Raw genomic sequence first — 17142 nt, 5'->3', positions numbered from 1 at the left:
TCAGAACGATTTCAGCCAAACTTTGTTTTGACTTGCGACTTGGCTTGGACTTGCAAAAACTGACTTGTGATTGTACTTTGACTTGCAAAACTTGACTTTGCTGCCACCTCTGCCTATGTAGTCAGTCTGTGTTAATTTTCTAGAAATTGGACGAGAAGACTACTCTTCACTTTCCGAACCATTACAGTCAAACTATGTCAGCTATCAGCATTTTTTATGCATTGGAAATTTTGTGACAATGATCACATTTTGGTTATTTTCTGGAAATGGACAAAAACGCTTTATTCTACAGTTTTTCGAATGCTTTCAGCGAAACTTGGTTATTCTTGCCAACTCTGATTGCATAATTTGCAGATTGGGGCAAAGCTTACCTGGAAGTCATAACAAAGTCATTTTCTCAAAAATGGATAAAATTGCTTTCTATCATTTTATGTTACTGACTCTAAATAGAAAACTTCTGTGTGTATGGATCTCCTCCTATTAAATCTTCCAATAATAGTGCAAGAAATGGAAAGCTTGTTATTCAAAAGCCTTGAGTATTGAACGTTTCACCAAACGGTTTTTTGGGATATGTTATTGCAAAAGGTTATTACCTATGTCACGCTTAAAATATGACATCATTAGCCAAAAATAATGACTGCAACCAACAGTAAAACAAGCATGCATGCACGTAAAAACAGCCCTTATGATTACAGATGTGAACTTTGAACTCAATCAGACATTAGGGTTTTATTGTTACGGTAATCTGAAGTTCATGGCTTCAGCCTGCGTGCACCGAGCGCAATAGAGAAAAAAGTATACTTTTTTTTTACCTGTCTTGCAAAATAGGGTGCGGTGCAAGAACAGTACGTTTGACTTTCAATGTATTATTGGAATGACCGCAAATTTGTCTAAGCACTTCTTAAAACATGGAGGTAGAATCACTACCTCCGTGATGAAAACAATTCACTATGGCGATATTGGGCAAAATCAGGCAGTTAAGCCACAAAAACCTAGCCCACCGTGACATTTATTTTGTATAGCAATAAATATTTATCTAAACATTTTCTTTCACTTTTCATTTACCGGAATTTGTCTCTGAGCACTGTGCCCAAGTGAAAAGTTTCATTGTGGAGATCAGTCTTTTTGCTAAAGGTTTCTATTTCGATATTGTAACAAGGGCCCTGGTAACAGCCTACGCAACTGCATCAATGAAGCTGCAGCACACAGGTTCCCGCCAGACTCTCAAAATTATTTTACTACTGGGGGAAAGGGTATTATGTTCAAAGTATGATCCTCTGAACAAACATAGCAATCCTCCCGACGCATGGACTACGACACTGGTTTGGTTTTCACCCGTTGTAAAGTGGCACACCTTAGGGGGGGGGTCCTCTGGGGCTGCCCCCCTAAAAGGTTTTCATTTTAACTTCTTGAAAAATGACGAAACAAGACAAACCTACATCTTAACTTCTCCGGCCGTCCATTCCCAATCCCAGTGCCGTGTGTAGTGCACTGGAGAGGGACCTGGGAATCATGAAATCTGTGGGGTAAATTCCAGCCCCGAGCCCCACCCCGACAAATCCTGGGGCCGTTGGTATTACAACTGATTGTGTAGTAACTTCCACGCACTAAGCTAAAACCGAAAGCGCATGGTGCACTCATCTGAATTCATGTGGACATAAATACAATTATCAGCAATATGCAACCGACAGCTTTAGGTGGTAGAACAGTTTCTCTTCCCATACACGACTGCGTGTGCATTATACAAATATTGACATATCTTGCACCTTGCATAAACATGGCTTATCCGTTGCTGTCGGGAAATGTACTGCATACGTTGAGCTGCCATTTGTTCCATTTGTTTGGATTGCATGCCCCAATATCGGAGTTCACGAAAGTGTGCACCTGAGTCTGGGACTGTATTTTCCTAATTGTGATGCTGCTAAATAATGTTGTGCACGTTTATCCCGCATAGATACACTGATGCCTGAACATCAGGTCGTGAATTTCAGCCGTTTGTGTTGATGGTGGCCTTGTTTTCCGAATCTTCACCCGGTCATTGTGGCTCAGAAAGGGAGGCGTGTTTTGTGACTCTTCGAATAGCCTTGCTCGCAGGGGCAAACGACCCAACAAAAGTTTTCGAGCGTGACCCGTGAAAAGATGTCACTGAACGGGTCCTTGAACGGAGAGAAAAGAGTGTTTTCCTGTCAATAGAGGATTCAACCGTGCCTGATGTGCCATCGTGCAAAAAAAAAGTGTTTGTAGCAGCGCTACGTGGGGTGAATAATGAGGATTTCTGGATCAACCGATAGCACCGGTGGCATGGCAGTACGGGTGCACGGTTCGAATCAACGGCTAATTACGTGCAGGAACACTTCAATAAATCAACGGTGAGACTCCAGTATCGTTTGATTGCATATGGTGCCGATAGTGCAGGCACCTGGCCGTGTTAATTCAAGCGGTGAGCCTCCCTGTCCGTTGGCACCGTATAAGCAGGCATTTTTCCCACCGCTAAGAGCCGGCCAGCAGCAGCCCACCCCTTGTTTCCGGGAATATTTCTGCCCTTCCCTATGCGACAGAAGTTCTTCTGGTTGGCATCGACAATGTTTGTTAAGCTCACGAAATTTTGCAGTTGAACCTTGCGAAACACGTGGGTGGACCAATATTTTTACTTCTTTCATCTGTGAGTTTGCAAACAAACAGAGGTGTGCTCATAACCCAATATCCATGGGGGAAAGGCAGCATAATAATTGGTGCGATAAACCGTTCTTAATGCGACCTAGCTTGCATTGATTACAAACAACAAGCCGAAGTTCAGGTATTCCCACGAGCACACGGCGGCTGGTCTGAACTTGGACTGGAGGCTCACTTGTATGTGCATGGAAACGCAGATGTCAATCGGCGCCAGATCTTGGTTGGTGCATTTTAGAAGCCCCCACATTTTCAACGAGAAGGAACCTGCAAATAAAGATTGTTTACAAGACCCATGGGATTCAAAATAGCAAACTTTATCCCAAGCGGTAAGTTTTAACAAATTCCATTGCCTTAAAATTCTTTTTTTGGACGCTATGGCATAGATAATTACACGCAAAAAGATTGCTCGCTTTGCTATAACTTCAGATTTTCATTTCAAGCAGACTTTCTTTCCCTTTACGTGCGTGACTGGCAAATCCTCATGGGCCTAGTATGAGATGCCCTAAGAAAGTATTGAACGCTTGACATGTCTATTATGACGGCCAATAAGGATCAGAGATTCGTATATGGACGGCAGTAGTTATTCCCTACAGAGACCTATTTGCCTGCCATTTAGGGAGGAAAATACCAAGTCGTTCACTTAGAAAACGCAGCATTTTTCAGACCAGTGTCAAAGTTTTTTCTTGGGGGGGGGTGTTGTGACGGGGTCTCATGTGGCGTCCGCATACGGAACTCTTTCTTTCAAATATACGATTAAGTTTCTTTTTTTGTGTAAGGCTAAAAGCAGAGTAGAACTCAATTTGCTTAATATTCCTATAGAAAGATAATGTCAAAGCTCAAACCCACTATAGCCGCCTCTTCTGCGACAGATGGCAAACATCAAGATATTAATCTAAGGGCAAAATTAGGTATGTGATCGAATTGAACATAGTCGAATTTCTATAGAATCAATTCCGTATCTGATGTCAAACATGGATAATATCCCACAAAGTTCGTCAATTCGTTATATAGTACTCCTGCCTTCTAGTCAAATGAGTAAAATATATAGGAAACCAACGTTTGCCATTTTTGCTAACGTTTACTTTTGTTTGCCACAGTGTCTAAGGAGGCTTCATCAGGAAACAGACCCGGCAGGATATGGGACGGAGGGGTTTCCCACATGTCCAATCCCTATAGACATTCTATTGTTACCTAACACCCCCATGTCTGAAAAGAATTCATGAGATTCCTGTCAAACAATCACCAGCACAAAAGGAGGGGCGTCTCTCCGTCCCATATCTTGCTGCAAATGTCAGGAAATCTTTACACACTTTACTTTCTAAAAATAAGGAGTCAGTAAGGACTATTTGATGAGCTGTAGGGTTTTTCACGCTTTTAGAATGAAGTTTGCATCATCTTCAGTGATTTCTTTTTCACTCCGGCCCTGAGTTAAGTAATGGTGCAGCATTATGTATCGACCCTTGCTATGGACTAAAGCTGTATTGTCCAGACAAGCCTTCGACCCGTGCTAATAACAATTAAGTAGCCCCGGCGCTGGGTAATTACGTTAAATGATCACATTCCTCGCGATCTGTTGAACTCTGAACCATGTTTACACGGGATTTCAGTACGTAGCTCAAAACAAAATAGGATCAACGTGGGTTCATTGGAATCTTACCCGAAGGTAATGGGCAGCATTATCGACTAAGTGATCACGAGGAGAATAGGCATGATCCTTGTGGCTATTGTTGGGAAATAATAGAGTTTTCCCACTGCCAAACGCTGAGTGGGCCTAGCCTTTAGTCGGGGGGGGGGAAGCCATCAAAAACCCCAAGCGGCATAGAAAATTTCTGGACTAGGTAGTTATTTGAGAAGATGCTGTGTTTTACAGCTCTTTAACAATACAGTTTGAAGATTGAGAAAATTGTGTGAGGACAGTTTGGTGAGGGCACGATAATTGGAATAAGTTTTTACAGTTTCTACAACCACCCTATAGCTGTGGGCATGGCCCATTGTGACTGAGAAATTCTAGTTACTTTTCAGGTTGATGAAATTAACGTATACCTTATTGCAACAGTCACACCACTTCAACTAAATTCAATCGTTTTTGTAGTACGCTTTGCATCGATTTGAACCTGAGAGCAGATCATTATACTGTAATACATTGCACGACTGGGTAGGGCCTACATCGCTATTGGATTTAATGGGAAGTTGTTCAAGCTGAATATGTAAAACACTCCTTGGTTTACACTCAAATTTCTTTTAAATACCAGCACTTCTTTATTCGGACATGGTCAGTGAAGTAAATTTAGAAGCATGCTTTCAACACAAAAAGAGCGTCATAAAATAGGCTGCCAAGGCTGAACAAGATGTAGATAAGAGCGACCTACCGCTGCGTTTCTTTGCCGCGTTTCAAGTTGGACAAGCGGCTGTACGTGATGCTAAGCAACTGATCGATTGACCAAAGGGTAACTATGACAATACTGAAACGATTTCGTAAAACATGCGGTTCAACACCTTGTCCACCAGGTCCTAATCACTGTGCCGAAAGCATTGTACTAAAAATGAGAGAGATGGCATCAGAAAGTTGTTGGAGAGTAGTAGTGGAATAAATCAAATCTGGAGCATTTTATCCAATAACCGACACGGTCTGTGTCCATTTATTACATACATGTATGTACGCCTTGGCACTTCTTCTTGGATTTACCTTTGAAGCTGTCAAACGGAAGTGTCGCCGACAACGCAAACCAGCCCCAGACGGATCGGCAAAATTGAGTCCGGTTCCTACTTTACCGACTGTCTCTGTTGAATCGCTGAGTAGGCCTATACAAACACGCACGCTGGCATGACCGGCGTACTACGATGTTCCTCTCCCCTAGTACCACACATTTTCTCCTTATTACTCGCATATGCCATCCCAATCGTCAACAAAATAGCTGACCATTGACAAATTTTACACCAAAAAGGCATTTTTTGCAAAGTTTGTCTGAGTTTTGGACACTATTTTAAAAAGTTTTTTTGATAAAATGACGCCACATAGCGGTCTCTTCCGCGACTGTCTGCGTCTTGATGTTTTGTGTTCCGTCTGCGTTATAAACGACCATAATGGAAACCAGGCTTAACCTACGACGGCCCTATACGGGCGTTTGAAGGGCATATATATCCCGCCCACTGACCGACAAGCTTGTCTAGTTAAATGGTGGAATTTGTAGACGCAAGTAATGATTCTAAATCTCATTAGAGTAAGAACAGTAAACATCTTCTGTCGAGCGAGTGAAATGCACTCGGCCATCTTGAAAGTATGGGCTAGTCTTGAGGTTTTGGGCGGTCCACTCACACCTCAGATAACTACGAAGGCGTAGTCAAGATTCTGGCCATTATTTACTTTTTTTCCCAAGTGTAGCCGGCCAACTCAAAACACCTAGAAAGCTGAAGGTCATGGGTTAGTAAGCTGAACATGGATAGGCCCTATACATGTTACTACACGTTTATTATGCCTAAAGTAACCCTGGCACAAAGCCCTGCTCCGGCGTGTTTGAACCGTCATCATCATTGATAGAACATAGTTACCAGAAACAGAATGGCAGTAAGTGCTTACGCGCGGTCTTGCGTGGAGAGTCATATGCAGGTGGAAAGATTCTTACCATATCTGACACTTAACAAACACAACACGGAAACAGAAAGCAATGTACGCTTTAGTTTCTCCTTTTTAATAGCTTTGTGCGCCTTTTTTGAGCTAGGCGAGGGACAGGCAGCAAAATACATTTAGCTGTAGAAAGCCTACGTTCATTTTTCCGCGTCCACGAGGGACCCCAAAATGGAACTCAGTCAACACACAATGAAAGGGCGCGTTTTCAGGCGCTGCCACAATGTAGTCTCTTTTGGACTGTTTGTGTTTGAACACCTTCAGTCGGTGGATGAGTATTGTGCCAATGCGAGCAGGCCGGGAACACAACATGAACAAAGTTCAGGCAGTGGACTAAGAACGCACGCTGAATACCCAGTGTGTACGCCAGTACTGTGCCAATAGCCGCACTGCACGCATTATTCTTGGCTCCTACACCACAGCCCATACAGAGCTAAGGGGAGGGAAATTATTTACAATGTAATTTTTTGTGGAGCACTTACTGGACTGAGCTCATTACACAAATGAGTTAGGTAAAAACTTCCGTGTGCGCATGAAACCTGTACACTGAGTGTGGGTGCGTTTGATCAGGGTAGTGAGGCCGTGTCCGAATCACTTGCAGCTTGAAATTATACGCAAATCCATGATAGTGGCCGCAGCCAGTTCTCATAGAGTTGTGTGCAATTTCCGGTCGTGGCAAAGTAATTCGGACACGGCTTGAATACCCCACAATGCTTTTGCGTCGGTAGCTGCATACGAGGTGTTTCCTTGACAAGATTTTGTGAAAGGTGGCTCAGAAGGGCGGCGGACGAGCAAAGCATTACCCACGCAGCAGCAGTGATTGGCTGTTGACGGTAACAGGCCTTCGGTAATGCGTAACAGTACGACATAGAACACGAGTGGATTGACTGTGTCACATTTGCGTTCGCACCTCTACAAAAGTGCAGCAATATGTTCCTGAGGTAAATTGGTACTACAAAGAAAATAGTATGTCACAACATTGAGTCAGTGTCCGTAGAGTGGAGAGTCCAGTACCAATCAATGAGTAACAGTTGAAATGAAAATCAAAGAATGAGCTCAACTTTAAACAAGTATCAAGACTCCAACTGGGGAGAAGGTATGTTATTATAAGCAACGACAAGAATTTACACTGCAACGTTTCAAGCACTGGAGTGCAGAGCAAAAATATTTCAGCTAACTCTTTTGATAAATCTCCTTGCCATTTTTGCCAAAATACGTAAACTATACCGAATTGATGAGGTCAGTGGAGAGTTTTTTTTTGTTAAAGGGAAACAAAGAGAAAGTGACGAAAGTAGTTGCAGTAAACAGACCGTGGGAAATACACGTCATATTCATTGATGATTTGGGATATGCATTTCTATGTTAGTATGACCAAGTAGGAACACCCATTCTTATAAATGAGAAACATTCGAGACATCTGGTCAACTGGTAAACCATTGTTTGTGTTGAGCATTGCGTTATCATGAGTACGTGCAAATTGGTTCAAACGTGACACAAACAATAACAGACCTGTCACAAGGGACTGGGGTGTATCCTACCAAGTCGCTGAAGTATTCCTCTGTCATCTTACACCAATCACGGTACTTTTCCGTCGCACAGGTATACCCTCGAAAGGCCAGACTCAGAATTAGCTCAGCCATCATGTTTTCCACAGTCTCCCGCCTGATCGTGACCTTTGACATCTCGATTTACCTCACCCTCTCCGCTACCCTGCTCAGCGTTGTGCTGCTATTTGCCTACTACCGGTCCTTCCACCGCGCCAAGTCGCAGCCTGCCAGTCGGCCGTTGCCCGGTCCGCGCGCCTGGCCCCTGATCGGTAGTATTCCCGCCATCGTGTGGTACACCAAATACTTTGGCCATCGGGGATTCACAGAGATGGCCAGGCGACACGGACCGGTGTTCGGCCTCAAGCTTGCGCCAGGGCAATTGCTGGTGGTATTGAATGACAGGAGTACCATCAGGGAAGCTTTCATCGAGCAGGCATCGAGAATGACCAACAGACATCTGCAGGGACTAGTCAAAGTATCTTTCCCAGTTCAAGGTAATTTCTTAGTCAGCATTTAGATACAAAGATAGTGCTCCACAAAACAGGAAAAAGTGAATGAAATAGGAGTCACAGAATTTGAAAATAGTCTTCCACACCATATGGTAACGAGTCTACATTTCAAAAAGTATTTTCAGTGGCGTTGGAACAATGTGCCCTAGACCAGAAACCAAGTGTGAAATGTCCTCCATGACCCGAGTTTAAGCCAAGTGTATCTTTTCAATACCATACAATATTTCATGTAACTTTTTTCCTATCAATTCCAATTTACCAAGTTTTGAATTTTAAGTCGAGGCTGTATGCGGTATTTAGAACTTAAGCTGCGATCAAGAACTATAGTCTTGATCGCATGTGCGAACATCAAATTAAACCCTTTCCAAATTGCTGTCACTTCTTGAACCACTCCAAAAAACGGTTCTCCGCTCACGTCAATATGAAGGCTTTGGTACGTTGAAGTCGTACTTTATACTGTGATTAATTTCCATTTCTGTCTTCTTTAGAAAATGGGTAGAAAGCTGAAAATCGTGTTTAGCAGAAACATACCGAGTGAAATTCATGCATGAAATTAAACCATACTGATAGCATTGCGCCGTATGAGGATAACCTGGCTTTAACTTATGGCAACCAGTGAAAATCTAGCCAGTTTTCATTCCTCTCTGAAAATTGATGATCTGGTGAATCTAGGGTTAACCGTTTCCCCCTGAATCCTAGAATATGGAAGGAGAAGCGTTGAGTTGAAATAAACACTACAGAACGCAAAGTTTCTCTCGGTTCTTAAATTCGACCACACTCTACCTCAGTAGGACCACCTTTATTTATTCCACGGAATTTAAAACATGTTTCAGTGTCACGTTTTCATTCCTGTGAGTCAGTTTTATCGACAAACACAGCTTGGACAGAAATGAAGTTTTGGTGGGAATCGCTACAAATATGTTCATGACTCCCAATGCACATTCTAAACAAGGAACCAGACGGCGTTAACAAAATAAATAAATGCATTTTTCCCTCGATCATTTTTGAACGAATCACAAAACCTGTCTCTTAACAGCCCATGGTACCTATGCCAGGATATAAATGCATGCTTTGGGAAAGAAAGCACTTATTCGTATTCCTTTCCATACAAAAACCCACTGCATCATTAAAATGCTCTTTGAGTCGAGCCAGCTGACCTGGATAAACTTTCCTCTTCTATGTTTTTTGTCTATATTACCTTATGAATTTCTTCCTTGGTATGTCAGAGCAGGTGTCCCCTGTTTGTTGTTTTCTTTTAATGGCGCTTTCCTTTCAGCTTCTCAGGCTATTTGCGTCGACAACTATAGACCTACGTTTATTCATAACCTTTTTTCGGTTAATCAGCATCACATTACGGAAGTTAGGAGGAAGGTCCAGTTTTAGTTTTATGAGCAAGAGGAAACCGGAGTACCCGGAGAAAACCTGCAAGAGCGAGAATATTGTCTACAAACCAAATGCCAAGCATGGGCCAAGCTGGAACTCGAACCCAGGCCCCATTGGTGCAAAGCGAGGAAAGAACCGCTGCGCTAACCCGCTAACCCACTCCCCCTTATTGGCCCATATAAGGCCACATCCATTAATATGGAGACCTTGCATGCAACCGACCTTGCATGCTAGCCAGGCTAGCGGTTGACGCTGGTATGTCAAGTGGAGTTTCTGGATTATCTTCTTTCTTTGGAAGCAACATTTTATGTTAATGCCACCTTTCCACCATAGACTATCCATATCATACCGCTGAAATATGTTCACTTATCTTTGAAGGCACACCTGAATGTGGTCAAACAAATTGTGTGAATTTTAGTAAACATTTTGCATGTAGTTGCCCCGCCATGAATTTAACTTGAAAAAGGTCCACACTAAAACCTTTATTTTATGAAAATGTGCTTTGTCACAGGGATGTTGTGAACTCTGAACTGGTGGAAACGTGATTAAACACAGGGTCTCGTATAAATGAGTTACAAACGGAAAATTGTAACTTTTTATTATGGTGTATAGTTACGTGATACTTTCACTGCAAATATACTTTTCACGCAATGAGAGGGATCACAGTAACATGGTTTCTAAAACTGGAGACTGAACAGTTTTGAAATCTCTATTGAAGCCCTCGCGACATCCTACCAAAATTATACAATTTTGTACAACACGGACATAAAAAAGTGTAAGTTCCTGGAGAATTCAGTACCGAAGTGTGACGTCACTGTGAACCAGGAAGTGCAGTGCAAACGAATGGAGTACGCGCGTGTGTTGGTTAACGCGTTCATGCCTTTTACACACTAATTGTGCTTGTGACGTATTCACTTCAGTGACGTAAAACGACCCATGCGATGAATTTTTCAAAGACTTGCGCAGCACAGTTTAAAAACTGTCTGCGTTGTATGCATTGCGCTGCGTATAGTGCATGCAGGGGGCTATATGACGCATCTGCTACTAGGGTTGAATTTGTCAATATGGGCGTTTCCCAACAGTATACGCCACCAAGAGTTTGCAACGCGTTGACAATCACAGTGCGCAAAATCTGTCAACCCAATGCACGTTGGGAAAGGGTCGATGGACTTCACGCGCTGTGATTGGTCAACGCGTTGCAAACTTTTTGAGGCGCAGTATTGTGAATCACCCGTATTGAATTCAAGGGGGGCCGAGACATTTGGCCTAATCAAAACAAAACAATATGATGAAACGATGCATCCAACTCTATCAGTGCTTTGGGCTTACTATTGAATGTTTCTAAATAGCATGAATCAGGATATGTCCGTACGTTAAGGGTATAGCATTTCTAAATTTCAATCGGAGGAAGGATTGGCCAAATCATATTGTTAATTATTGTTTCAGTTTTACTCTGCTTCTTTTGCCTGAGATATACCACATCATGGGCTTGAAGTCTCACACTAATTGCGCGTTAGGAAAGGGTTGACAAATTTTGCGCCTTATCATTGGCCAACGTGTTGCAAACTCTTGGTGGTGCACTATTGTGAATCGCCTGCATTGGCTCCTAGGCTGATAAATAATGCTCAACATGCCCAAAGTGCCATTATGTTGACAGCGTACTCAGCAAACGCTAAATGAGAGAGAACATGAACCGTTCAAAACTTTCTGTTCAGTATAAAACATCACACGTCGAGGCAACCGAAGTATTTCTGTTGAAACAGTAATTAATGCCAAGGCCGATTTGTTGGAGAGCGTAGGCCTTTTCTTGAAAGGTTTTATTTTGCGGTTCTAATTTATTGAATTTTGTGCCGATAGAGGTACACATTTCCTTAGAAAGTCTGAAAAAACGACTTTTATTGTTCGTGCAGGGAAGGGGCCAAATAGAATTTTATATAGATGAAATGATTTAATCATAACAGATCACGTGGTGAAGTCATCCAAACGCCTTTCCAATCTCTGTAACACATTGCAATTTGGTAAGTGCGCAGTTTAAAGTATAAAAGTCGCAAAAGCAGAATATTTAAGGTTTATCTGGCCAATGCATAAACACAATTACGTTTCAGCAGAGAGGCGAAAAAAGTACCTAAGAAAACCTTGCTAAGACTCAGTTTGTTGATCACAGTGTGGTAAATTATTTTTCAATGATTATCATTGATAAATCATTTTACAGGTAGCCTCGCTTGGGAAAATGGTGAGATATGGGCAGCCAGACGACGGTTTATCCTCCGAGCTTTCCGCACCTTGGGCTACAGTAAGAGGGGCATCCTGGGCCTGAGGATTCAGGAAGAAGCCAGAGCGCTGTGTGCCAGTATAGACAAATATGGCGGTCTGCCCTTTGACCCTCGGCACATTCTCGAGTGCGCAACCTCCAATCTTTTCTGCGCAATCGCGCTGGGCGACCGCTACGAGTACGAGAGCCCCCTTTTCTGCTCGCTGGTGCGTAACTCTAAGATCGTTCTTGACAACCTCTCTGCTGTTTCCATTGGCAACTGCCTACCGTTCTTGTACCACACGCCGGTCTGTCGGGAGTACCGGGACGCCGTGATTGGCTTAACGGACTTCATCCGAGGACTCGTTGACCAGCATAAAGACACATATAACTGCAATCATCCTAGGGATGTCGTTGACCTGTACTTGGCTGAGGTAAAAAGGAGGCGGGAAGAGGGGGAGACGCTGAAGTTTGAAGAAGAGGATGTGTGGAGGAGTATGTTGGATATCCTCATCGCAGGGTCTTTTTCGACCGCAACGCAAATTCTGTGGACGTTACTTTTCATGACAAAGTACAAAAGTGTTCAGCAAAGGGTAAGCAAGAGCATCATGTACAAATTTCCGTTTGGTTCAATTCTTCCCTTTTTTATCTTTAAAACTTATGCGTCAGAAAGTTAAGAAATTTAGTTTGCCAACTAAAACAGAAAAACCTAGCTGTGCACGCAGTGCAGCGTTTATTTCAAAGTAAGTCAAGATGTGCTAATGGGAGACTTTGAGACGCTGGTGGCAGCAGACATATCCGTTTTCAACGTATTGCACAGGCTCAGAACTATGCACGCACGCTCACAACAGCGTGCGCATGTTCAGAACTAAAAAAGGACCGGTATGCTTGTCGCCACCAAGTATCTCGAAGTCTCTCATTGGTTGCTCTCACCTTTGGGTGTTGTTGATGAGTTAGTGTACAAGGAATTTCACCAAGCTCTTAAGCAAAATGCAGCCACACTTGTTTACATGTGCACTTTCTTATGGGACTTGGTGGAGGGTGTCCCGGCCCTCACTGGACGTCAGAGGAAAGCTCACGTGTAAAAAAAAAATGTGGCAATGAGGACGACATGTTCTTTGTTTGTTTTTGCTCGTGCTTATTGTTCGGTGAGATATGAATACAGTTTTGTACAAAGAAACTTATCGTTGCCATGTCGACAAGAGTTTTGTCGAAATGGAACAAATTTTCTTTGTCTAGAAAACTGCATAATAAATGACATTACTCATCCTGAAGTCATTTCTTTTGCTTTATTCCCGTCAGATTCACGACGAAATTGACAGTGCCGTCGGCCGGGAAAGGCAGCCCTCTCTCGACGACGGTCCCTTGCTCCCTTTCACGAGGGCTACCCTCTTCGAAATTCAGCGTTGTCGCATAGCAACAGTCAGCGTCCCCCATCTTGCCAGCGCAGATGCCGTGGTTGGAGGGTGCCCTCGTTCCCAAAGGTGCCGAGGTACTGGCAAACTTTTGGGCTCTGCATCACGATCCCCAGGAGTGGGAAGAGCCCGAACAATTTAAACCCTGCAGGTTTTTATCCAAAGATGGGTCTGCGGTTGTTATGCCGGAGAATTTCATGCCTTTTGGAGTAGGTGCGTATAATTTAAAATCATTTCAAATGCATGCTAAATTATTTTACACCTTGGAAAATTTTGCCACTTACTATTTGATACCAAGCCTTAGGGGGGCTGTAAAATCCATGAGAAAATGGCATACCTGGTCATCTATATACATGTATATGTGCTAACTACATGCTGACAGGTTTCTGACATAGATCTGTGATATTGATTTATAGAGTAAAATTGCCCGTTAAATATCAACGTTAAATGCGGTCAATGGTAGGACATGAGCACCGTGGTGACCCTCTAGAGATCAATAGTAATGTGAAAAAAATTCCTATAACACATCAATGCGTGCGGCTCACTTACTTATAAGTGAGAAAAATAGTTAAGGGTAACAATATCAACCACATAAATATCATAACAGTGTGTCAACGGAAGCAGTTCTAAGCTATATGGGTGATGTTGCGAATTAATGGAGATTTCTGATAATTTTTGGAAAAGTAACAACACGGTTAAACAAGATGTCATTGCGGCTGCAGAACTATAGGCCTGTTCTATACTAAAATGCTAAGCTGAATTATGCATATTATTAACCCTAATTGTATTTAAATTAGAGGATTGAGGACTGTTACGGTTAATACTTCTTGGTGTTGAGGCAAACTGAGTGCAAGCGTGGTGGGAAATCCTTGTAGCTTGTAGTTGGATTGAGTAATATTAATTTTTTTACCCACAGGTCCCCGCATGTGCCCAGGAGAACAGTTTGCTAAACACCAAGCCTTCCTACTCTTTGTGTCCATCATGCAGCGGTACAGGGTGACAATACCTACAACAGACCCCATGCCAGACCTAGAGGGGACAGTATGCGGGCCTGCCTTGCACCCTGGAAATTTCCGGATCATCGCAGAGCTCAGATAAGGAGATTCCAGGTGAACAGCCAGGGGTGGAGTTTAAGACTTTTGGTGGGGGTGGGGATTTTTCTTTGTTCGTAAAGGAGAGGGGAGTAATTACAAATAGTTGAAGCCGACGGTGAAACCATTTAAACTCTTTGTTTTGTCCTTAATCGTACAAACAATTAACTAAGACCCCCCAAATGGTTTATGATTTGTAGGAGGTGATTGAGCCTTTACACGAAGACCCCCAAATTTCTACAAAATACACCAAGCGGGAAGTTGATCTCCAGCCCCTGGATCTTAGCCAGCTTTCATCATGTTCATCTGGAATCTTCGATAAAAAATTGTTAGTGAACAACTCGACGGTATACCTTAACGCAGCCTACTCCATGGTTGTCTCTTTAGTTCTGAAGGCTGCTATTCTGGGGGTGCCGTTCCGCAAAGATAGCGTGTCCCAGTGACACCATCACTTCAGGTTGTGAACCTAGACCACTTGCCTTATCAGGCTTACGATGGTGGCATCTCCTTCCCACACTGTCTTTTAAAGACTGGATCTACTGCCGCTGTCACTGAAAGATTATCTTCCACCTATTAGGAGCTATCCACTTCTGCAGTTACCGTACCGGTACCGTGGATCATGATCTCTTGCCTATAAGGTGCTCCCTAGACTAATGGTATCGCCGGGGTGTCTTTCGTTCCCTCAACCGCCTTCCAGACCAGCCCTCTGCCCCTGGGATGGCTGTTAGTACTCCTGTGCTCATTGCCTTTTGTCAGCGCAAGAGAACACTCCTGCTGTATTATAGTACTGCGTTGGGGGCGCCAGTGTAGCTGCCGACAACCCCACCATGAAATAAATGTTACAGGCTTACATGGTACCAGTACTGATTCACATTTATGCGCTGCATTATACTTTGATGTAAGTATTCGAAATATTTGATCAGGGAAATTCTCTGTAAGTAAATGGTAAGTATACGTACATGTATATAGAAATTAAATTACCTCTTTTCAATTTTTGTTTTAGCATTTTTTTTTTATTTTCTGGTAAAACTGGTGCTTGTGGTGAGTATGGCTCAGTATTCGAGCGATTCAGGGAAGTGCGTCTCTAAGAGCTTGCAGCGCGTTGGCCAATTACAATCCACGAAATCTGTCGACCGTTTCCAAACGCACGTTGGGTCGACAGATTTGATGATTATGCTTGGCCAGTACGTTGCAAACTCTTGGAGCCGCTCTTTTGTTAAATGCCCATAAGGACGAAAGGAACCTGTCCAAGGAGCCATATTGACACTGGAAAGCTTCTACAAATTTGACATAATGCGGGCTTTCAATTTGATACTTCACCGACAAAGTCTGAAACTTTGTAACATTAACTTGCAATGTTATTTTTACAGATTGGCTAAAATGTACAGCAAATCAGGATTTCAACCCTTAAAAAGTAAATGTTCACATCCCTTCTTTTTACTTAAAGTTATTTTCGTTTTTAGATAGGATGACTTTTTCCTACTCGTTTAAGTGTAATGTAGATCAGAATTCTCCTTTTAAAGGTCACAATAGTTTTAGGAGTTGAGAAGCCCTTGGTGTAAATACTGTAGACGTTGTGTGCAAACATTCTGTTAATTGGACCTATAAACAACTTTGTTGTACTATTTGGTGTAGTTAAAAAAATATCTATCTTAAAGTTACCTTTTAGAACTTGAGACACGTTTCATCTAAAAACTACTTTTGTAGATTACAGGTTGAAATTTAGAACGGGTACATAAATCAGTTTCTGAAAATTAATTTTTGTGTGTACTTACATAGTCCATGATGTAGATATTGGTGTAGGCCTATGTTAAAGTTCATTTATTATTACCTCCAAGAATCAACACCAAAAAGACCTTTCCATTCTAAATATGTCATTTTACATGAAAATAACAAAATAAACGCATCGGCGACGGTCACCTACAGTTATAAAAGATATATCGGTGATTTTAGAGAAGTACGCTGGAACGCCATGAAAGGATAAATAAACTGTGGTTCTTGGTCTCAAAAAACGTCGGGTGTGATTTTTGTCAAACTCGATCCAGATCAAGAGGTTCAGTGTGAATATAGCTTTTCCCGGCCAAAAGAGGGCTCCCAATACTACGCGTTCAGCATCGATGCGGGTCAATTTCATAGAGCTGCTTAAGCACACAATTTTCTTCAAGAGCAAGAGAACCTAGCTTGATACATCAGGTAACGAGCCATATCCCCATGTGACGTATATTTTTTGGGATCATACTTGCATGTACCTATCTCTTGGTTAGCATGACAATCAGATAGAGTTTGAGCTGGTGATCTTTGTTTTTTAAGAAAGTTTTTTTTCACGCTTAAGCAAATTTTGTGCTGAAGCAGCATGTGAACTTGGCCCCTGCAGAACCTTTCACGGAAAACTCAGCCTCATGATGGCAGGCATCCTACTCAGTTTAATAGCATCCCTTATTTTACTCTTCGGAAGTCCGTGGCTACACTAATCCGTTACTCAACGGAGCTCGCACGACGCTCGTATCTCGACACTGTATCTCGAGAGTAGAATGTGCAACAGAGGTCAAAAATACACAAATTTAATCCTTAATACAATGCCTCTCTATCCTTGGGCATTTGTCACACATAAGCCCAAGGGCCATTTTTGCAGAGCCAGTCACAAAGGT

At 42.6% G+C, this 17142-nt stretch overlaps 1 pseudogene across 1 annotated transcript; it reads left to right on the top strand.

Annotated features, from left to right (window-relative positions):
• The first annotated feature begins 1782 nt into the window (after nucleotides 1-1782).
• LOC110980619 (cytochrome P450 2U1-like) lies at nucleotides 1783-16506 on the top strand (annotated as a pseudogene). The gene is made up of 6 exons (XR_015426636.1): nucleotides 1783-2999; nucleotides 7898-8339; nucleotides 11950-12581; nucleotides 13291-13616; nucleotides 14320-14512; nucleotides 14695-16506. The product of XR_015426636.1 is annotated as a cytochrome P450 2U1-like (transcript).
• The last annotated feature ends 636 nt before the right edge of the window (nucleotides 16507-17142 follow it).

This window comes from Acanthaster planci, linkage group LG10 (genome assembly GCF_054643075.1).
Source record: "Acanthaster planci isolate LZ-2023a linkage group LG10, COTS_SCS, whole genome shotgun sequence".
Taxonomy (NCBI): Eukaryota; Metazoa; Echinodermata; class Asteroidea; order Valvatida; family Acanthasteridae; genus Acanthaster; species Acanthaster planci.
This window is presented reverse-complemented; position numbering and strand designations above follow the sequence as displayed.